The sequence below is a fragment of the Pyrus communis genome, chromosome 7, assembly GCF_041283825.1.
Source record: "Pyrus communis isolate YQ-2024b chromosome 7, ASM4128382v1, whole genome shotgun sequence".
In the NCBI taxonomy this organism is placed as follows: Eukaryota; Viridiplantae; Streptophyta; class Magnoliopsida; order Rosales; family Rosaceae; genus Pyrus; species Pyrus communis.
The window spans coordinates 16,406,839-16,430,166 of record NC_142571.1 but is presented as its reverse complement, the minus strand read 5'-3'; the positions used below and the strand labels follow the sequence as shown (position 1 = coordinate 16,430,166).

The following is a 23,328-nucleotide window of genomic DNA, read 5'->3' as shown; positions in this document are numbered from 1 at the left end:
GCCCGAAAAGCAATATTCATTGTTTTTCTTTTTTTAAGTACAATGATATATTTTACATTAAAGGGAGGGGGAGTTCGGCTAAGTCACACAATGGGCCGCCTAATTTGCACTACTAGAATTTTGGCTAGAGGACACCATTCCCATTGCTGTCTATTACAAAGATTGAACACTAACATTGGTAGCAAACCTCAATTGCCACCATGTAGCCACTAAATAGGAGTACATGTCCTATGAAGAAGACTCTATTGTGACCAAGGTCTAAAGTATCGTTGAAATCGGAAATATCGGTAGTCCAAAAACACGGAAATTTCGATGGAAATATCGGGATATTATCGATATCGATAAAAATTGAATAAAAACCACGGAATTTGTAAGAAAAACTTGGAAATTTTTATTGAAACTTTGCAGGATGTTTATTTAGTCAATTATCTATTAGTTTATCACAAAAAATTGGAAGGAAATGCATTGCATGATGGATTTAACTGATTTAAGTTGATTATATAGCGAGTTGGCAAACATTGTGACTGTAGAAAATATGTAGTAATTAATGAAAGAAGTTTAAACACACCATAATCATTTATATATAATGAATTAGTACAATATTTTACACGTTATACATTGCATGGTAAGATACATGAGTGACTTAGTACCACATAGAGTTCCTATGAGGTTCAAAATTTTCACTATCTTCATCATCTCTATATGTAAAGTAAGTGTATTGTGAAGAGTAGTCATCAAATGATAAATCCCCAAAATAGTTTTGCATGTAATTGTTAACATGCCATCTATATGGATCCGAGATTGGTTGACGTTGTCCATAAGCAAAATCATTTGAAGATTGAGTCTCGGATTCTTTCCATGAGTTGGTCGATTCCATCCCAACAAGAATGGGATATGAAGGGTAGGGAAATGGTTGGTTATGAGTATAACCATAGTTACTACTTCTCACTCCAACAAAGTCTAAAGTTATAGATAACGAGTCATCTTCTTGACTTGACAAAGTCCCCTTGCCTCTTTCTCTATGAGTATAGTCTTTCCCTATGGCACCAATTCCTGGTCCTGCCCGCCTACTGACATGGTCCTCATCCTGTGTTGCATGGATGAAATTTACCTCACCAATGAAAGGGCTTATAAATCCGGGAGGTGGTCCAACATAGTTTCCATATCCACCACTACCTCCAGCTCCACTACATCCTTCATCATTCCCACCTCCGGTGGTAGGTGAGTCTCTTGATCTTGTACTAGAGTTATCATTAGTATCAGCAAGATCTTGTGGTTGTGTATGATTGGAAGAAGGTGGAATTCCAGTGTTTCTTGGTCTTGGGTGCAAAATTTCTTTGAAACAGTCAATGCTGCTAGATCTCACCTCCTCCTCTAATACTCTTTCTATATTTATCCCTTCATTACGTGCTTCTTCAGCAACTCTTAGAGCTAGGTTGCCTTCATCATCATCTAAATGAAGAGGTCTAATCCATTGATAAAGTTGGTTACCCTCTGTATCATCATCTTCAACAACAATATCAAACACATCTAGTGGGTCACCATGGTCGACATGATCTATTTCTGCTTCCTTATCTCGAATTTAAAGCTTCATATTGTAGTAGCAATAAACTAATTTTTCCAACCTACTATGAGCCAACCTATTTCTTTGCTTTGTGTGTATGAGTGCAAATGTACTCCAATTTCTTTCACAAGCAGATGAGGAAGCTGTTTGTGATAATACTTTGATTGCTAACTTTCTCACAGTTGGTACATCAGTCCAATACATGATCCACCATTTAGCTATAATGAAAAACAATGTTGATAAGCCTAATAACTCCAACAAATTCTATTATAAACTGATAGTGAAATATGTTTATACTCACTAAGAGACATTTTTGTTCAAGCAGCAATTGATGTTGGTTCTTGATGTGATAAATAATAGCACTCAAACTAAACCCTCTTTTTGACAATTGTAGTAAAGATATAAGTAGGGATCGTTCTAGGCCGGGGATTAGGAGGGATTGCTAATCTAATGAAAACTGACTCAAACATACAAAAATATGCTTAAAAACACTTAAACAAACTCAAAGACTCTTAACTAAACTTATATAACTCAAAACAAACTCAAAAGACTCAAAACAACACAAAACAACCAAATAGACTCAAACTAGACTCTAAGACTCAATTTGGACGAAAGAAGAATTGGTTTTGACTCAAAATACTTAAAAACACACAATAGGATAGATTTGACTCAACAAAGTAAAAGGAATTGGGTTTTTCACGAATTTAAGATAAAAACAAGTAACTAAAAGACTTAAGCAAGGTTTTGACGAATTTGAGAAAAACTATGGATGATTAGATAGCTAGAGGATTCTTTTCCACACATGATACATTCGAATACAAATTGATTTCCAGTTGCTTTCTTGATAAACCATGAACCTCAACACCCCAGATTAACCGTGACATCACTAATTAACCCTTAGACTTTCCTTTAGTTATTGGATTGGATGACATCATTCGACAACCCAAAGTATTCTTCAAAAGTTCCCTACATGACATCATAATAGAGATACAATCAAAGATCATTACGTTATATGAAAAGCATAACTATTGACAAAGCACTTGTAACTATGACATCATGATAGGAATTTACTTAACATGATTGTGAAAACAACCTTAACTACTTATGAATATAAGTTTGTAACGATTATGTGAAACTCCCTTATATTCTAGCACCAAATTCAAGCATGCAAATTAAGTAGGCCTCCCTAATCAACATACAAGAATAAGTTATCCATCAAACGGTTAAGTAAATTGCATTCACAATTTGTGAAATCACAACTGGAATTAATCAATTCATAAGATAGATTACACCTAAAAACAAAGAAAGAAAACTTGAATTAAACATTAAAAACAAAAGATAGATTACACCTAAAATGTTCCAACACTCCAACTTGAATGCAGAAACATCCAAGGCTTCTTTTTCTCCTCTTCTTCCTTGCTATGTTGCGACACAAGAGTTTAGGGGTGATTTTGGATGGATTTCTAGGTTAAGAATAGATTTAGGTTGGTAGGGGGGTGTGGCAAAGGTTAGGGATGATGTATAGGTGTGTGGTTGAAGGTATAGAAGTAGGGGAATGGTGTAGGAATGGATGAAGGCTGCGGCAAAGTGTTTTTGGTTAGAATGAAGGATGGCAGATTGTGTGAGTGAGTGAATAGGGTTCTCTATGGGTGCGGCTTTGACTATTTATTTGAAGGAAAGGATCTTAACTTTTATCACATAGTTTAGGAAGGATTTAGACCCCAAATCCCTAAGGAAAATGAGACTTAAAATCAGAAATCAAAGGGAAAAGGGAAGGAAACTTGCGGCCAATAAAGAGTAAGAAAGGGAATGTGTTTTAAGGCTGAAATAAGGCAAGGATTTAGGATAGAATAGGTATGTAAGGTGCGGCCTTGAATAGGGTGAAAGAGGAATGTGATCTTGTGACACAAAATAGGGAATAAGCATTCCCCTTGTACGGCAAGGAAAGGCAGGTTTATAGAAGGCACGACAAGGGGCATAAGGACGCAAGGAAGGTTGAGTTTGTGTCCTAAAATGCATAAGAGTCCTTAATGTTGCTAGAACCTAGGGGCTTTTAGGATTAGAAAAGGTTAAACCAAAATAATAAACCTTGGCTTAACTTTCCTACTTCAAGTAGGAAACCTTCTTTGATTAGGAATCCTAACATCTTCAGGTCTTTGCTCCAAGTATATGTTATCCATTCCAAGTCCAATTTTGCTCCAAAAGGCTCCAAATGCACCTTCTTGCTACCTTAGCCAAATGAACCTATATACACACGAAAATAGCTTAAAATACTAAAATAACTATGAACTAACAACATAAATGTAAGAAAACAAGCTAACTAAGTCGCCTAAATATGCTCCTATCAGTTCTCCAAAAGTTCTTCTTGCATCTTTAAACCATGTTAGCTAAATTCAATAAATCGTGTTAGTTTAATCCAACAATGTAATTATTATAATTTAAGTAACTATGTACCTCATTTCCAAATTGGCCAACTGCTAGAGATGCAGGGTCTAATTTGGAGTATACATTATGTATAGCACGTATAAGGGTACCATCATCTCCAACACCGAGTCTGTATTGGTATCGAGGATTCAAATAATATGCTATTCAAAGAAACACATACTCTAATAAGAGAAATAATACTTATGCAACTAAAGAAATGAATTGCAAATTATGACATAATTTATACCTGCTGCATGCAAATCGTGGTATAATGTTTTATACCATCGGTCATCAATTATCTTTATGACCCACCTTGCACCATGTTTTTTTTCCTAGTCCTTCTTCAATACACGCATCAACTCATATATTGCCCCCATAGTAGGATACACTTCTGTGTCAACGATCCGTAAAACTTTGTAAAGAGGTTCAAACACTTGGCACACATGTTCTGATTGAGTCCAAAAAGCATGATCAAGCACTATACTTTCCACCATACGACCTGCATTTGAGCGGCTGAAATTGTGGTTGGCCCAATCGTCACTAGTGAATAGTTGCTTCAACCCTGCTTTCTTCTTAAGTAGGTTGTCTAATGCAATATAGTTGGTGGTGAATCGAGTGGTAGCTGGACAAATAATTTCTCCTTTGCAAAATTCACGCATCTTTGCCAACAACCAAGTGTGATTATAAATATAATTTGTGATCGTTCTAGCTCTTTTTACAACATTAGCAATATTCTCTTTCTTCCCCATTGCCTCAAACATGAGATCAATACAATGTGCTACACATGATGTCCAAAACACATTATGATGCTTCATTAACTTTTTTCCAGCTTTGACAAATGCAAAACCGTTGTCGGTCACGACTTGGACAACATTATGCTCTCCATCCTCCATGATTACATCCCTCAATAATTTGTAAATATACTTGTAGTTCTTTATATGGTCTGAAGCATCAACGGACTTCAAAAAAATTGTCTTTCCCTTGGAGTATACCATGAAGTTTATGATAGACAATATGGTCGGGCCAGTCCATCCGTCACACATGATTGTGCAACCATTAGTTTCCCACTTTGACCTCAACTTGTTAACATACTCGCCAATGTCTTTATACTTCATTTCCAAATATTTGTTTCTTACCTCATAGGGAGTGGGAGGTTGTACTCCAACATTGGCCTGTTGACATCCCAATACCATATTTTTGGAATGATATGATGATGCCTTCTCAGCAGGGACATTTTCATAGATAAAGAACTTGCTAATTAGATGCCCCATTCCCTCCTTCACATTACCTCCAGTGAAATAACTCCAAACACTCTTTTGACGTGCTTTGGATGACTTATATAAACTTGGGGCTATTTGTGGTGTTGGTTGTGATTCTCTAACACTTGCTCCCGTCTCATTTGTGCACCACCACTTGTCCCAAAACCTTGTGCTCTATTAGGAATTTTATGAAGATGTTCTCTTTCCCATGCTGACTATTTAGAGGCATGTAATGCTTGTTTGAAATTACGTCGTTCTTCAGGTCCTATGTCATCATCACATTCATCCTCATCGCCATCATCATCATTGTCAACCGCTTGGCCAATGACTTCTCCTCGTAGCCCAGCTCGAATATTTTCCATTCCATGTGTTTCTTTTCCTTCTGGTATTTTTTATTTTTTAATAATGTGGTGATGAATGCCTTCACTTCTGGGGGGGACATTATTGCATCGTTGGACATTATTTCCTGGATCTAATCCACTAAGATGGTACTTAAGTCGTGTCACTCCGCCACTTTTAATTACCCGACCACAATATTTGCAAATTGTGCCATGTTTTTTTCCGTCTATTGGATCTCCATGTTCCCAAGCTGGATCATGTTTAGTAACTCCACTAGACATCTTAAACATACCTATATTTATTTTTCATGGAAATTAGGCAATTATTTTTTGGCCAAAAAATATACTAGTGATGACAGTTATATAAGAGAACCTAAATAATAAAGTTATTCTACAGAAGAATTAGATACGAAGTAAAGAAAATGATTGTAAGAATTTAAGTAATTATAAAAATAATATGGAATAATAAAACCTAATATTAATGAATAATAATCCAATTTGATAATAAAATAATCCTAATATTAAACATATTAATGAATAATAATCCAATTTGATAATAATCCAATTTAATGAATAATAATCCAATTTGATAATAAAAAAAATGTAATATTAATAATAATAATCCAATTTGATAATAAAACCTAATATTAATAAAATAATAAAATAATAAATAACACTAAACATATTAAAATTATCCTAGGGAATAATTATACAACATTACTTAATTACTTCAAAAAATTAACATGCAAGTATTATTTGGTTCTTATATCACATGTACAGGTCCACACAAATTTTTTTGTTGTTGTATAAATTACAATAATATAAATATAAGTTTGCAAACTTACCTTAAATGTGACATCCCACATCGCCCAGGGGAGTGACCCTTAAATGTATATTCCCATCCCTACCTAACACGAGGCCTTTTGGGAGTTCACTGGCTTCGGGTTCCGTAGGAACTCCGAAGTTAAGCGAGTAGCGCGCGAGAGCATTCCTAGGATGGGTGACCCACTGGGAAGTTCTCGTGTGAGTTCCCAAAAACAAAACCGTGAGGGCGTGGTCGGAGCCCAAAGCAGACAATATCGTGCTACGGTGGTGAAGCGGGCCCGGGAAGTGATCCGTCCTGGGCCGGGATGTGACAATTTGATATCAGAGACTAACCCTAGCTGCGTGTGTGCCAACGAGGACATCGGGCCCTTAAGGGGGGTGGATTGTAAGATCCCACATCGCCCAGGGGAGTGATCCTTATATATATATATTCTCATTCATACCTAGCACGAGGCCTTTTGGGAGCTCACTGGCTTCGGGTTCCATAGGAACTCCGAAGTTAAGCGAAAAGGGGGTTAGAGCAATCCCATGATGGGTAACCCACTGGGAAGTTGATCGTGAGTTCCCAAAAACAAAACCGTGAGGGAATGGTAAGCCCAAAGCGGACAATATCGTGTTACGGTGGTGGAGCGGGCCCAGGAAGTGGTCCCCCCTGGGCCAGGATGTGACAATTTGGTATTAGAGCCTAACCCTGGCTGCGTGTGTGCCGACGAAGACGTCGGGCCCCTAAGGGGTGGATTATTACATCCCACATTGCCCAGGGGAGTGACCCTTAAATGTATATTCCTATCCCTACCTAACACGAGGCCTTTTGGGAGCTCACTAGCTTCGAGTTCCGTAGAAACTCCGAAGTTAAGCGAGAAGGGGGCTTGAGCAATCCCATGATGGGTGACCTTGCTCGTGAGTTCCCAAAATCAAAACTGTGAGCGAATGGTAAGCCCAAAGAGGACAATATCGTGCTACGGTGGTGGAGCTAGCAGGGAAAGTGATCTGCCCCGGGCCGGGATGTGACATTAAATATGGAACCTTTTATGTTGAAGCACTGAAAGGGCTCTAGAAAGGCTCTGAAAGGGCAAAGGGAAGAAGATGAAACGAAAAAGTGTAATAGAGGTGTGATGATCTGATACTCTGAATGTGAAAGAGTTGGAAGTGGCACACGGTTTTGAGTATGAAACCAGCCACCACTACTTTTTGTCTTGTCAAAAGTTTCAAAAGTTGGCCCGTTTGAGGGATTTATATTATATATATATTATATTATATTATGTAACTTATCATAACACACACACACTGAATTATTATGTTTATTTTATCGATATTATCCCGATATTACCGATATTATCGATATTATCCCGATATATTGACGAAAATAAGGTGGATACGTGTGAAAATATCCCCCTCTCAAAAAAACAATATTATCCGCAAAATATCGCCAATAATATCGATATTTAAGACCATGATTGTGACAAAAGCAACCCTTATTGCATTGGTGTGTATATGAATAGTAATAACTTTTCTATATTTTGTAGTGTTATTTATCAAATTAAAACTTGTTCTCCCTCTTATTAGTGCCTACATTTCTTACTAACATCAGTGTCTATCATACTCATATGCACACCAATCCAAGTATAAGATTTCCTTTGGTGTATTTATAATTAAACGTTTTATGGTCAATAGATTATTATACTATCAATTTGATCATTCATCTCAACCATTATCATCCTCAGCTCTCCACTTGCTTGACCATTTGCAGCAATCCTTAGTTCAATTTAAAATTTTTGGCTGTCTAGACATCAAACTCCATTTGGTTCTACCATGCCTAGCTCCATCAGCATTTCCAAAATTCTTCTGCATTTCCCATCTTGCATGGTCTCCACTTCATGCAACCACTGAATTGTCTGCTATTTCCTCAGCTGTGTTAGCACATATTCATTTGCCTTTCCTCTCTTCGGAGGCTCTATCATGTCTCACAATTTCAAAGTTAACAACTACTCTCTGGTTCTTGAATGTCCTTCCTGAGGACATAAGACAAATGTGTTAAATGAACCTCTGCATCAATTTAGTTTGACAATCAATTTTCGTTTGATAAGGGGTTCAGGGATTAGAACAAATACCTTGGTAGTCCTCATTTCTGAAACTTCTTTTCTTTCTGCTAATGAGATCCCTTTCGACAATATAAGCACCATTTTGCCGCTGATCTCTTAAAACTTTGATTTTCAACTTTTCAATATATCAGTATACTTTATGCTGCCCTAATTGATGTTTAAAAGCGGGAATTCCTCCCGCTCAATTTCCAAACTCCCATCAAGTTAGAAAAGAAAAAGTTCAACCCAGAAAAGGGAAATACAAGCTTTGGACTCTTTGGTGTGTAAATTATAAATAACAAATCTAAAATATATATGAAAATCTAACACTAAAAGAAAAGATTTGTACAGAAATGGTGTGCAATGGTGTTGACTCTAAAAATTACAAAAACCTACGTGGCGTGCAGACCGAGTAACTAATAAGCTAACTACGTCCTTCGGTTGAATGCAGGGCGTGCCAACTCATCGACCGAGCTCGGCCAAGGAGTAAAATTCGTTGATGTCGCGTTGAGCGCGTCGTTGACTTCTCTATCTTGCGATTGCGACCGAGGAAGGAACCCTCTCGGTCTCTGGGTTCTATAGCCTGAAGACAAGGCTACTAATTCTGCGGAGTTCACAAATCGTCGGAGATCGATTCGGTCACTGTGATTATATTCGTAAGAGTATAAGCACGTCGAATCGAGATCAAACTGTTGGAAGTATGCCCACAAAGCCACTCATTTGATGTAATAGTTTTTTGGAATACTTATTGTGTTAAACTTTTATATGTTTAATAGAGGGCAAAGCTTATTGTTAATCACTATTTATAGTATCTTGTGTTTAAGCAATAAGGGAATCCAAGGAATGTATTTGATCTAAGAGACAAGTGATTTAAGTTAGTTAAATTAACGAGACCTTTCTCTTATGTTCATTCCTAAAACGTTCCTAGCCATAGGATTGCCAATTGGGCATTGACAATCCGCTAAGGTTAGTATGTGTTATGTCGACTCAAGCGTGAGTATGAACTAGTCTCAAGTCATTTGGTGTTGGACACTAAGGCAAACACATAGGTGCTCGAAAGAGTAATCGAGTACACTGAACAACGATCAAACGAGAGTTCGAACATACATGTCATGTGAGAACTCAATAGTTGCAATATGCAAAGTAGTCCTTTGACCTGAGGCATCATTGATGTCTAATGGTTAGGTCCTTGATCTTTGATTATGTCAACGGCATTCCATTGGAGTGTCCACGGCATTGTTGGGGTCAAGCTATCTAGTCATGTAGGCATATGAATGTACAACAAGGGATCTCTAACCTTCAATGATGGAAGGAGAATACTCTAAGATATGATTCGAGAGTCTTTGGCCAAAGCATATGAATATGACTAAGGAAGATGTTCCAAATCTTATTCAATTGAATCATATAGAGAAGTATCACATTGGATAGTAGACATGAAACAAACTATCACTTAAACAATGTGATTAAGAGTATTGTATTAGAGAAGGACCGTATTGCATTGTAGTTGTAACTGGATAGGTTCTCCAACCACTTCTACTTAGCTTGGGTAACCATGACATGCTGCTAGGCGTCACCCATGGTTTGTGGAAGCCCTAAAGATTAGCAAACACTAATTTTAAGGGAGAATTGAAATGTGGTTTCAATTCACAATCGATCGTTAAGAGTAACATCGCCCACTACCTCGCTAATTGGAACCTAATGGATCGTACACCGAGTAAGGATATAAGTGAAGAAATTATATGAAATGGATAAGCAATTAAATGGTTTAATTGAAGAATGGTCAAGATTAATTAAATAGTTAATTAATTATACGAAACGTTCGTATTAGGCGTTTAAGTTAGTTTTGGGCTTCGGGGCGCAAAAACGTTTTGGTCCACAAGGCCCATTATGTTTAAGTTGTATGACAACTAAAACAAAATGGGCAATTAAGCCCAATAACAACATATGGCCGGCCATAAGGGTGGAGGGTAGTGAACTTGGCTTAATTGCAAGTTTGTCACTCCATTGTGAGGTGGTATAAAGACATCTTTATAACCATTTCATCCTAAGGGGTTTTCTAAGTGAATTTGGGTGAAACCTATTCTCTCATTTTCTACATAGAGGCCGGCCACCTTAGGGGAAGAACATCTAGCAATCTTTCTTCCCTAAGTCATCCATTTCATCTTCACACAACATCTTTGGTGTGGAGACTTAGAGACACCAAACTTTTGGTGTTTTGGAGAACAAATCCTCAAATCCTCAAAGAAGAGAAAGGAGCACTAAAAGGGAGGAAATCACAAGGAAGATCCAAGGAGCAAGGAGGTGACTTGAAGGCCCTCCACTTGGGTGAATCCCTTGTGCAATCAAGGATGAGCTTCAAGGGTAAAGAATCTCTAAATTCTTATTCTCTTTAATATTGTTAAAGAGTCTTATGGTTCACCATATACTAGGCTTTGAAAGTCATGGGTTTTATGAATTGTTTTTGAATGCATGCCTACTTTAAAGTGTTATTAGTATGCCTATGTATTCAAATGTTCATGCATGTTCTTAGCTAGGACAAAATTTTTCCTTCAAGTGGTATCAAGAGCCTAGGCCTAGTTTATGGTGGATCCTTTTGGGTTTTGTGATTTTTCATATTTTGTGATTTAAGTGTTGTAAATGTTACAAGCTTTGTTCTTGCTTTGAATATAAATTTTACTTGAAAATTTAGCATCTCAAATGTTGTAGATGTATTTCATTAAAGCATGAATAATGGAACTAAAAGTTGGTGCCAAGTGTTTTGGGATTTTCGGCCAAATCCAAAGGGTGATTTTTTGGGTTCATGTTAGGCTTGTTAAAATGGTTTTAAAGTGCTTTTTGGAACCCCTAAGTACCCTAGGATATTAACCCTCTTTTGAGTTGTGAAAATTTGAGTTTTTGGTGAAAGAAAACATCCATGGAGCTATTATGAGTTTTCATGTATGTTCTTCATATTTCTTGAAGTTCTTATCAAGAACAAAAAGTTTTGAAGCTTTGATTCAAAAGTTTTATGTTTTACATAAAGTTTTGATTATTAGTTGATGGGTGATGATTATTGGTGAGAAATGATTAAATGGCTTTAATTATGTCAAAAATATATTTTTGAATATTAGTTGATGGATGATGATTGTTGGTAAGAAATGATTAAATGGTTTTAATTATATCAAAGATATATTTTCTTTTCAAACCATCCCCACCATCTTTAATCTCACCCACCAAAATCCACTTACAAAATTCTTTTTATCAAAAATCTCTATAACAACTATCCTTGGCCGGCCACCCCTCTAGTGGGGTGCATTTGTGCAATTAAATAAAGTTTTGATACTTTTGTGTATTTGTATTTTGGCCCAAAAGTTTGTGTTTTTGCAAAATGGCCCAAATAAAATGAGAACAAAAATTGTTTTGTCTCTTTAATGAGAATTGGATTTTCATTATATTTAGTTCCATTTAAATCAATTCTATGGATCCAAAAACCAATTGTTTAAAGTTGTTTTCTTAGTTAATTTAGTTAATTAAGAAAAGGGTGATTATGAACCAAAGGCCTCGATAATTGAGCTATGTGATTGGCCGATTTACATTATAAATGATTGGGTTTTAAGCAAGTAGATTTGAATGTAATTTGATTAATTCAAGTTGTTGTAAAGGGCATAAGCCCATTATTTGTTTTGTAAAAGGGCATAAGCCCTTCTTATTATTTCATGTATTCCTCTTTGTTTATATGTATGCAAATTGGAATAGTTGGGTCCAACGCCCAATAGGAAATAACGGTTTAATTGGATTAAACGCGTAACTAAAATCAACAACTATCTACCTTAAACCCAAGGTCCAACACAAGGCTCGTGTTGGATCAAATCAAACGGTTCATAATCATCCTAAAACCTAATAGGACTATATAGTCCATATGAGGATGCAATGCGTTCGTTAGTAGTTCCATATAGTCTCGCTTGTTTCAACGAAACAGTGGGAGTATTATATGCTACTAAATCATATTAACTTAGACCAATAGTTATGATAGGGCCATGTTCTTTTAATATGATTAAAATGTTTTTGATGTAGCCCAAAACTACTCCCTCAACAAACGAATATTAAGTTGATAAACGAGAGATGTTTTGAACATTTCTTCGTAGGCCTTCCACCGTGGTGGGCTCCAATCGTTTGTGACTCATGCACCGGCTTCACCCTATAATGGGGAAGTACAAAGTATGGGCTTACATCCAGGAGGAGTCCATAAACATATGATGAGGTGAGTGTAGACAACGAGTATGACCAACATGATATAATTCTGAGGTTGTGCTTGAACCTCTACATAAACTAAGCATGGTGGGAATAACTTAACTAAGTGCAATGGTGCCAACATGATATAATTCTGAGGCATTCATTCTCTAGAGGCCAAACTAGATGGGTAATTACAAGAGTTGTAAATGACTAAAGTGTTATTCTCTCATCATTATTTTTGCTAACCAACATGATATAATTCTGAGGTGGGCTTGGTAATAGTGAGTCTCCCATACCCCGCTAAGAGTTCAACATAACTCTCAGATTCTATTGAGGGATATGGAATTTGCCAAAAATAGTGGGTGATACTATTTGATTCAAGACCCAATCAAGTAGTTAATCAACAATCTAATACGATTTCTGTTATGTTATGTAGTTAACGACATGCCTAAAATACTACCCACCATTATACTTGACAAAATGGCCCAAGACTTTTTCCTTGCATATCTCTCGGATGATTTCACTAAGTTTATTGTAAACTATAAAGTGAATAAATTCGATCATACTTTTAACGAGATGATTGACATATGCTGTAAATTTGAAAAATGTTTCAAAAAGGACAGTGGGAGTGAGAATGCAAAAACAAGGAAAAGGTTACTTAAGAAGAAGGCAAAGAAATCCAAAGGAACATGCTTTCATTGTGGAAAGGATGAACGTTGGAAGAAGAAATACAGGGTGCGCATTGCGAGCCTTATGACACGAACTTTTGAAGAGACTATTTCGGTCATAGAAAGTGCTTTTACAGTGAGCTCCAATTCCTGGATATTTGATTCAGGCGCTAGTCAACATATCTGTAATACGATGCAGGGACTAGTAGGGAGCAAGACACTACGCAATGGGGAGATGGTTGTGCGAGTTGGGAACGGCGCTAAAATCTCTGCAAAAGCAATAGGCACCTACATGCTTAACCTACCCTCTGGGGAAGTCCTGGAACTTAAAAATTGTTTATATTTTCCTTCATGTATAAAGAATTTGATTTCTATCTCTAAGCTTTTACGAGATGGGCACTCAGTATTGTTTGACAAAATGAGTTGCACTTTATACTTGAACGGTCGTATTATCTCTCATGGTAATATGATAGAGGGACTTTTTCACCTAGAGACGAATAGTGGGATGCACTGTATTGAAAGCGGGAATACCTCAAAACCCAAAAGGGCTAGAGAAGAAGTTAACCAAGTTAGACTTTGGCATCTTAAACTTGGACATGTAAACCAGGATAAGATTCGCAAGATGTCGAAAGATGGATAACTTAGCCCATTAGGTAATGACCTCATGGGAACTTGTGAACCTTGTCTACTGGGAAAGATGACCAAATCTCCATTCACTGGGAAAGGAGAGCATGCCACTGAAATTCTAGGGTTAATCCACACTGACGTATGTGGACCAATGTCTACTACGTCGAGAGGAGGCTTCTCCTACTATATCACATTCACCGACGATCACTCTCGGTTTGGCTATTTGTATCTTATGAACTACAAGTCAGAATCCTTTGAAAGGTTCAAAGAATTCAAGAATGAAGTTGAGAAGCAAACTGGGAAACAGATAAAGACCCTAAGATCGGATCGAGGGGGTGAATATCTGAGTAATGAGTTCCTAGATTATCTCAAAGAGTGTGGAATTGTATCACAGTGGACTCCACCAGGAACTCCTCAACATAACGGAGTTTCTGAGAGGAGAAACCGAACCTTGATGAACATGGTTCGTTCTATGATGAGTTCCGCTGATCTACCAATATCATTCTGGGGATATGCACTACACACAGCAGCTTATTTGCTGAATGCAGTGCCTTCTAAATCTGTTCCACAAACACCATATGAGATATGGTATGGAAAGAAGCCAAGTCTTAAACATCTTAAGATTTGGGGTTGTCCAGCATATGTGAAGAAACAAGATGCTGGAAAGCTTGAAGCGAGATCCGTTAAATGCTATTTTGTGGGGTATCCTAAACAAACCTATGGATACGAATTCTATCACCCTGACGACCAGAAAGTCTTTGTCGCCAGAACTGCTATATTCATGAAGGATGAATTAGTTCTTAAAGGAACTAGCAAGATAGAATTGAAGGAAATTAATGAGATTAATGATGAACCACAAACAAGCACTCGACAAGTTGACAACCCTGTTCCTGAACCCCTAGCTCCACGTAGATCTGAATGGGTTAATAAGCCACCTAGGAGGTATGGCTTAGACAAAGACTTTGGGGAATTGTACCTTCTAGGTGATAATGACACAAAGGAAGACCCTAGAGACTACATTGAGGCAATGTCCGACATTGACTCAAAGAGATGGCAAGAGGCCATGAAATCCGAGATGGATTCCATGTATCAAAATCAAGTCTGGACTCTTGTAGACCCTACAGAAGGTATAGTACCTGTTGGAAACAAATGGATCTTCAAGAGGAAAATAGGCGTTGATGGGAACGTGGAGACTTATAAGGCTAGACTAGTAGCCAAGGGTTACAGGCAAAGAGAAGGGATTGACTATGAAGAAACCTTTTCTCCTGTAGCCATGATTAAGTCCATTCGAATTTTGCTTGCTATAGCTGCGTACCATGATTATGAAATCTGGCAAATGGACGTGAAGACAGCCTTTCTGAACGGCTACCTAGAGGAAGAGCTTTATATGGCTCAACCCGAAGGTTTCGTGTCCAAGTCTGAAAAGACTAAGGTATGCAAACTTCAGAGGTCCATTTATGGACTTAAGCAAGCCTCCAGGAGCTGGAACATTCGTTTTGATACTGAAATCAAATCGTTTGGTTTTACTCAAAACGAAGACGACAATTGTGTTTATCAAAAGGTCGTTGGGGAAGCAGTTGTATTCCTAGTGTTATATGTAGATGACATATTACTATTCGGGAATGACACTGCAGTACTTTCTTCTGTAAAAGTGTGGTTGTCCAAAACCTTCCACATGAAAGATTTAGGAGATGCATCTTATGTACTTGGGATAAAGCTCTATCGTGATAGATCCAGAAAATTAATTGGATTATCCCAATCTATGTACATTGATAAGGTGCTAAGTAGGTTCCAGATGGAGCAATCTAAGAAAGTTATTCTTCCTGTAGGACATGGAATTCATCTTTCTAAGTCCATGGGACCTAAGACTCCTGAAGAGATACGGCATATGAATATGATTCCTTATGCTTCCGCCATAGGAAGTCTTATGTATGCCATGATATGCACAAGGCCTGATATCGCATATGCTGTGAGCATTACTAGTCGATATCAATCTAACCCAGGATCAGAACACTGGGCAGCTGTCAAGATGGTCCTTAAGTACTTAAGAAGAACTAAGGACATGTTCCTCGTTTATGGAGGAGCGACAGAGTTGCGAGTGGAAGGCTATACAGACGCAGATTTCCAATCTGACGTCGATGATAGAAGTTCCAACTCCGGATATGTATTCACTCTAAATGGTGGGGCTGTCAGCTGGAAAAGCAAGAAACAAAGTCTAATTCTGATTCCACGACAGAGGCTGAATATGTCGCTGCAGCTGAAGCCGGCAAAGAAGCGTTCTGGATGAAGAAGTTCATCAATGAACTTGGAGTGGTTCCAACCATTACATCACCAGTAACTTTGTACTGTGATAATAGTGGGGCGATAGCTCAAGCCAAGGAACCCAGGGCACATCAAAAGAACAAGCATTTTGATAGGCGCTTTAATATCATTAGAAGATATGTTGCCGAGGGGAAAGTTAACATCCTCAAAGTTGCTTCAGCCGATAACGTAGCAGATCCACTAACGAAGCCAATGTCTCAAATCCAACTTGACCGTCATATGGAAAAGATGGGTATTAGATACATGGGAAGATGGCTTTGAGTGCAAGTGGGAGATTGTTGGAAGTATGCCCACAAAGCCACTCATTTGATGTAATAGTTTTTTGGAATACTTATTGTGTTAAACTTTTATATGTTTAATAGAGGGCAAAGCTTATTGTTAATCACTATTTATAGTATCTTGTGTTTAAGCAATAAGGGAATCCAAGGAATGTATTTGATCTAAGAGACAAGTGATTTAAGTTAGTTAAATTAACGAGACCTTTCTCTTATGTTCATTCCTAAAACGTTCCTAGACATAGGATTGCCAATTGGGCATTGACAATCCGCTAAGGTTAGTATGTGTTATGTCGACTCAAGCGTGAGTATGAACTAGTCTCAAGTCATTTGGTGTTGGACACTAAGGCAAACACATAGGTGCTCGAAAGAGTAATCGAGTACACTGAACAACGATCAAACGAGAGTTCGAACATACATGTCATGTGAGAACTCAATAGTTGCAATATGCAAAGTAGTCCTTTGACCTGAGGCATCATTGATGTCTAATGGTTAGGTCCTTGATCTTTGATTATGTCAACGGCATTCCATTGGAGTGTCCACGGCATTGTTGGGGTCAAGCTATCTAGTCATGTAGGCATATGAATGTACAACAAGGGATCTCTAACCTTCAATGATGGAAGGAGAATACTCTAAGATATGATTCGAGAGTCTTTGGCCAAAGCATATGAATATGACTAAGGAAGATGTTCCAAATCTTATTCAATTGAATCATATAGAGAAGTATCACATTGGATAGTAGACATGAAACAAACTATCACTTAAACAATGTGATTAAGAGTATTGTATTAGAGAAGGACCGTATTGCATTGTAGTTGTAACTGGATAGGTTCTCCAACCACTTCTACTTAGCTTGGGTAACCATGACATGCTGCTAGGCGTCACCCATGGTTTGTGGAAGCCCTAAAGATTAGCAAACACTAATTTTAAGGGAGAATTGAAATGTGGTTTCAATTCACAATCGATCGTTAAGAGTAACATCGCCCACTACCTCGCTAATTGGAACCTAATGGATCGTACACCGAGTAAGGATATAAGTGAAGAAATTATATGAAATGGATAAGCAATTAAATGGTTTAATTGAAGAATGGTCAAGATTAATTAAATAGTTAATTAATTATACGAAACGTTCGTATTAGGCGTTTAAGTTAGTTTTGGGCTTCGGGGCGCAAAAACGTTTTGGTCCACAAGGCCCATTATGTTTAAGTTGTATGACAACTAAAACAAAATGGGCAATTAAGCCCAATAACAACATATGGCCGGCCATAAGGGTGGAGGGTAGTGAACTTGGCTTAATTGCAAGTTTGTCACTCCATTGTGAGGTGGTATAAAGACATCTTTATAACCATTTCATCCTAAGGGGTTTTCTAAGTGAATTTGGGTGAAACCTATTCTCTCATTTTCTACATAGAGGCCGGCCACCTTAGGGGAAGAACATCTAGCAATCTTTCTTCCCTAAGTCATCCATTTCATCTTCACACAACATCTTTGGTGTGGAGACTTAGAGACACCAAACTTTTGGTGTTTTGGAGAACAAATCCTCAAATCCTCAAAGAAGAAAAAGGAGCACTAAAAGGGAGGAAGTCATAAGGAAGATCCAAGGAGCAAGGAGGTGACTTGAAGGCCCTCCACTTGGGTGAATCCCTTGTGCAATCAAGGATGAGCTTCAAGGGTAAAGAATCTCTAAATTCTTATTCTCTTTAATATTGTTAAAGAGTCTTATGGTTCACCATATACTAGGCTTTGAAAGTCATGGGTTTTATGAATTGTTTTTGAATGCATGCCTACTTTAAAGTGTTATTAGTATGCCTATGTATTCAAATGTTCATGCATGTTCTTAGCTAGGACAAAATTTTTCCTTCACAAACTATATGGGCACAGGTACTCAAACGTGATGTATGTCTTGATGGTAAATGTAGTTCGGCCATCGGAATGCCGAACCCTGAAACATACTTGCGAGTATCCAATCATAAAATCACTCGGCGTCCAGTACGCCGAGTAACACAATTCGTAACACCTGACTATGCCGAGAAGGCTAGCAAGGTGGCCTCTACCAACAAGGGTTCGAAAACCCTTCTCGGCCGAGACTTAGATAGGTAATCGGTCGGCCTCGACGCAGTGCTGTTTATCCAAACTGAAGGTGCTTCTCGGTCGGCTGATTCTGCGGCAGCAGTGCTGTTTATCCAAACTGAAGGTGCTCGCCGGGTGCCTCTACAGTGCTGTTTATCCAAAGTGAAGGTAAGTCGGCAGAAAAAGAAAAGGAAAAATCTCAAGGTATTTGAGAGGTTTTGCGCAGGGCAATTGTATGCTGGATTGAAGGGGCTTTTCTGTTGCATGATTTCTTGTATTTATAGCACCCCATTCCTTGAGACCGATTTGCATCCTGATCTGGATTGGGAGTCCTTGTCCCGTTTCAACTCTAACTCGAACAAACCTACTCCCACCGGGATTCTGAACTTTCCCCATTTTCGAGGCTTTATTCTTTGCCGGCCGGGAATCCTGGTCGTACCAGGACTTCCTCGACCCTTTCTGTTTATCTGGACTACTTCTTAGGATAGGACTTGTCCGACCCTGCCAACTGGCCCAGGATTTATCATTCGGCCCATAGTATTTGACACAGCCTTGGGCCGAGCACATCCTGCTGCTTGGCCCAACAATATTATTTTGGGCCCAAACATTGCCCCCTCGCTTCTGAGGTCACCGACTGTTAACTTTTGGTCGGGCCTCGACCTTGAAGAAGCGGAAACGCCTATTTCTTTTCGGACTTTATTTCCCTTGATGACCATTACTTATGCACATTTATGAGACATGATTGCACTCTCCTCGTTACCCCCAACGTACAGCCACGTGTCGATTCTCCACCGATCTTAACAGCTTTCAATCATGGTGTAAACACGAAAAATTCCTGAAACAAGAAACAAGAATACGTGTACAAAATATATTTTATGTTTAATGATTTTGGGGTTACAATCTCTTTGTAATTTGATCCTCTGATTCTATCTTCGTAGGGTGTAGGTTTGTGGATGAGCTGTTGATCCAAAGGGCCGTCGGGGCTTGATCTAGGGATGAACAGTTGATGAACGGATCTTCGAGGGCTTTTGAGCTTGATCTTGAAGACTGGGTGTATGGATTTCTTCAAGGGGGCCGTCGGGGCTTGATCTTGAGGGTTGATGGATGAGCGGATCTTCAAGGGCTTTTGGGCCTAATCTTGAAGACTGAGTGTATGGATTTCTTCAAGAGGCCGTCGGGGCTTGATCTTGAGGGTTGATGGACGAGCGGATCTTCAAGGGCTTTTGGGCCTAATCTTGAAGACTGATTGGATGTGTGGATTTGTTGAGGTTGTTGATCCAAAGGGCCGTTGGGGCTTGATCTTAGGACGAACGGATGATGAACACTTTCTTCAAGGGGCCGTCGGGGCTTGATCTTGAGTCGGCGAAAGTTCTTCAAGGGCCGTTGGGGCTTGACCTTGAAGGAGGGTTTGACGAAGAACGAAGAGTGTTTTCTTGATCCTTCGGGATTTTGCTTGAGAGCTTTAGAGTTTCAAGGCTTCAAGGTTTTGGTGTGATGTAAATTCCCTTCTTTCTTTCTCTTCTTCCTTCTTTTCTTCCCTTCTTTCTTCCTTCCTTCCTCCTCTGAAATGAATGCCTTGGCCTCCTATTTATAGAATTCCAAAACTTGATTTTTGGATTTAAATAATGAGATGAAATAAATCATTTCTGCCAGGTATTGACACGTGTCTTATTTGATGACTTTTCCAATTTATTTCGATTTTTCATTGAGTCACACGCTACATGTAAAATTTATGTGACACGTGAGCGTTGAAATTTTAATTATTGGTTAACATTCATTTCACCGAAATTTCGATGTCTACAAATGCCCCCACTTCAAGGCGCGTGGTTGACATGTGCTTGTCACGTGTGGAAGATGCGTTTTGAAGTCCCTTAATGTAGATGTCAACCCAAGGGCCGTCGGGGCTTGATCTTGAATTGAGCTGGAAATTTCTTCAAGGGCCATCGAGGCTTGATCTTGAGTTCGACTGGAAGATTTTCTGGTTTCCTCCAATCGTTGATTTTCCACAGGCTTAACCTTGAACTGGGCTGGAGATTTCTTCAAGGGCCATCGAGGCTTGATCTTGAGTTCGACTGGAAGATTTTCTGGTTTCCTCCAATCGTTGATTTTCCTTTGTGCTACTCTTGAACTGGGCAGCAGGATTCTTTTGGTCTCCCCCGAAGGTCTGAACTTACTCCTTTTATCTGGAGTTGAATTTGATTCAAGGGTGGTGAATCACTTGATTTTGAATCGGACTTGTGATTTCTTCAAGGGCCATTGAGGCTTGATCTTGAACTGGGCTGGAGGATTCTTCTGGTCTCCTCCGCTCGTTGATTTTCCTTTGTGCTACTCTTGAACTGGGCAGCAAGATTCTTTTGGTCTCCCCCCGAAGGTCTACGAGCGGTTTCAGGATATGGCAGGCAAGTACAAGGTGGAGGTGCTGACTTGTTTCTTTGTTCAATCTTTCCAATTCGTATTGAAGAGGGTTGGAAAGATTGAAGTTTCCTTGTCCCTTCTCTGGCAGTGTATCAACCGTTGAAGATGACTACTCGAGAGCAATACTAGGTAAGCAATCAGGAATAGATTCCAGGTAGTCGGTTCCAGATCGGAAGACTGACTCCAAGTGCCGGCCGATTGCTTCTTTCACTTTGCCATGCGAGTAAGAACAAGGACAAAGGAAAAGACAGGGAAAAAGCATGATATGAGATACCTTTGCTTTCGAAGAAGCAGCAAATGAATCAGCACATATATTTGTTATGCTTGTCTCCACATGCTTCGATGTATCATTTTCACTTGCCTTACTTGCTCCCCTTTGTAGAAGTGGTATTTCCTTATGCAGGTTTAACATCTTTTCTTGTAGTATTTGTCCTCCGATGCAGGAGTTGAATGCAACCTTTGCATTTAAATGGTGCTTCACTCCTTGGTGGCAACTGGTTTGAGTGGAGGTTCCGACATATTGCTTTCTTTGTCCTTGTCTTGGCAGGTGAGAACAAGGGCAAAGGAAAAGATAGGGAAAAAGCATGATATGAGATACCTATGCTTTCGCCCTTAATGATATGAGATACCTTTGCTTTTGAAGAAGCGGTGAATGAATCAGCACATGCTTCAATCTATCGTTTCCTCCTGGGTCATCCGTACTCCAGGCATCTGGTATCTTCAAAGGTTGAATAGGTTTTCTCAAAGGAAGAAGAAGAATTGTGTATTTCGAGAGACTTTGCTGGGAGTGCGCCCTCAGAGGTGAGGAAGAGTTGGGCATTTTCTTCAGGTCTGCCTTGCCATAAGAGACGAAGGCCGACACATATAGGGATTTCTTAATAGCAAGTGGTGGTCTTGTTCTTTTTACCCTTGTCGACAAACGTCTCTTCGATATCTGAACGACGCCTCTTCGATTTCTGAACAACGCCTCTTCGATTTCTGAACGAGCGCCACTTTTGACAAAGTTGCACGCGTTTTCTGAAAAGCAGAGAAAGCGTTGCCGAACTTTGCGCTTGTCGGCTAAAGACGTGTAGTTGCGACGATGGCCTCCACGTGTTCTTGACTTTGTCAGATATCTTTTGACAAAGTTGAACGCGTTTTCTGAAAAGCCGCGAACGCGTCGCCGAACTTCACGCAGGAAAATCCGGATTTTTGAATCGGTGGTCGTGTCGCTTGGCTTTTTACAGAGGTATCGATCACTCCAACATACACACTCTGAAAATTGCCCATTCTTGAAAATCGTCTCCGGCCTTTTGAGAATTAGCTCCATCCCTTCTCTTTGAACGCCTTTGAAAAATGACTAACTCATCGAACCTTTGCTTAGATTTGAGTCTCAGCAGCGATCCGGTTGTGCCCCGTCAAGGTAATGTATGGCGCCCTTCTTTTTTATCTTCTAACGGTCCTCTTACAGGTGAAGACTCTGTGATGAAGGACGCAACAACAGCTACGATAGTAGCTAGGAACCTCCTCACTCCTGAAGATAGTCGGCTGCTTTCAGGACGGTCCGATGAGTTGGCCGTTCAAGAGTCCCTCGCTCTCAGCGTTCAGTGTGCAGGCTCTGTGTCCAACATGGGCCAACGCCTACTTGCTCGCTCCCGCCAAGTTGAATCCTTGATGGCGGAGGTGGAAAGTCTCAAACAAGAGATCAAGCAGCTGAAGCATGAGAATAGAAGCTTGCACGTGCTTGCAAACAACTATTCGACGGGCATGAAGAGGAAGCTTGATGAGCTGCAAGAGTCTGAAGGTCGGATTCAGAGTGACCGTCAAAGGTTTTCGTCTTTCCTCCAGAGGCACCTTTTTCCTGGGTCTTCCAGCGTTTGGCCAAGTATTGAGGCCTGGAATGCTCTAGCTTCAACGCCTCCCGCTCCGATGCCTTCTGCTCCGATGCCTTCCGCTTCTAGAGTTTTGCCAAGTAATGGGGCTTCACGTGAACATCCTTTGTGAAAGCTCCATCTTTTTTTTTTTTTTTTTTTTTTTTTTTTTACACACTTGTAATTTCTTGGAGATTAATGGACATGCTTTATTTTATTCAGTGTATTATGCTAAATACAGATAAAACATATACATCACCGTCCATCATCATTCCTTTTTATTTTAATTTATTTATTTATATTATTTTCTTTGCTTTCGGTGGCACTGATCCACCATTCATTTATATATATATTTCAGATGGTGCCAGAAGCACCATCATTGTGTTTTTTTTTTTTTT

At 39.1% G+C, this 23,328-nt stretch overlaps 2 pseudogenes; both read right to left on the bottom strand.

Annotated features, from left to right (window-relative positions):
* Positions 1 to 555: 555 nt before the first annotated feature.
* LOC148695772 (uncharacterized) lies at positions 556 to 1,768 on the bottom strand (annotated as a pseudogene).
* Positions 1,769 to 4,100: 2,332 nt separating this feature from the next.
* Positions 4,101 to 5,867, bottom strand: LOC137734300 (uncharacterized; annotated as a pseudogene).
* Between the last annotated feature and the right edge of the window lie 17,461 nt (positions 5,868 to 23,328).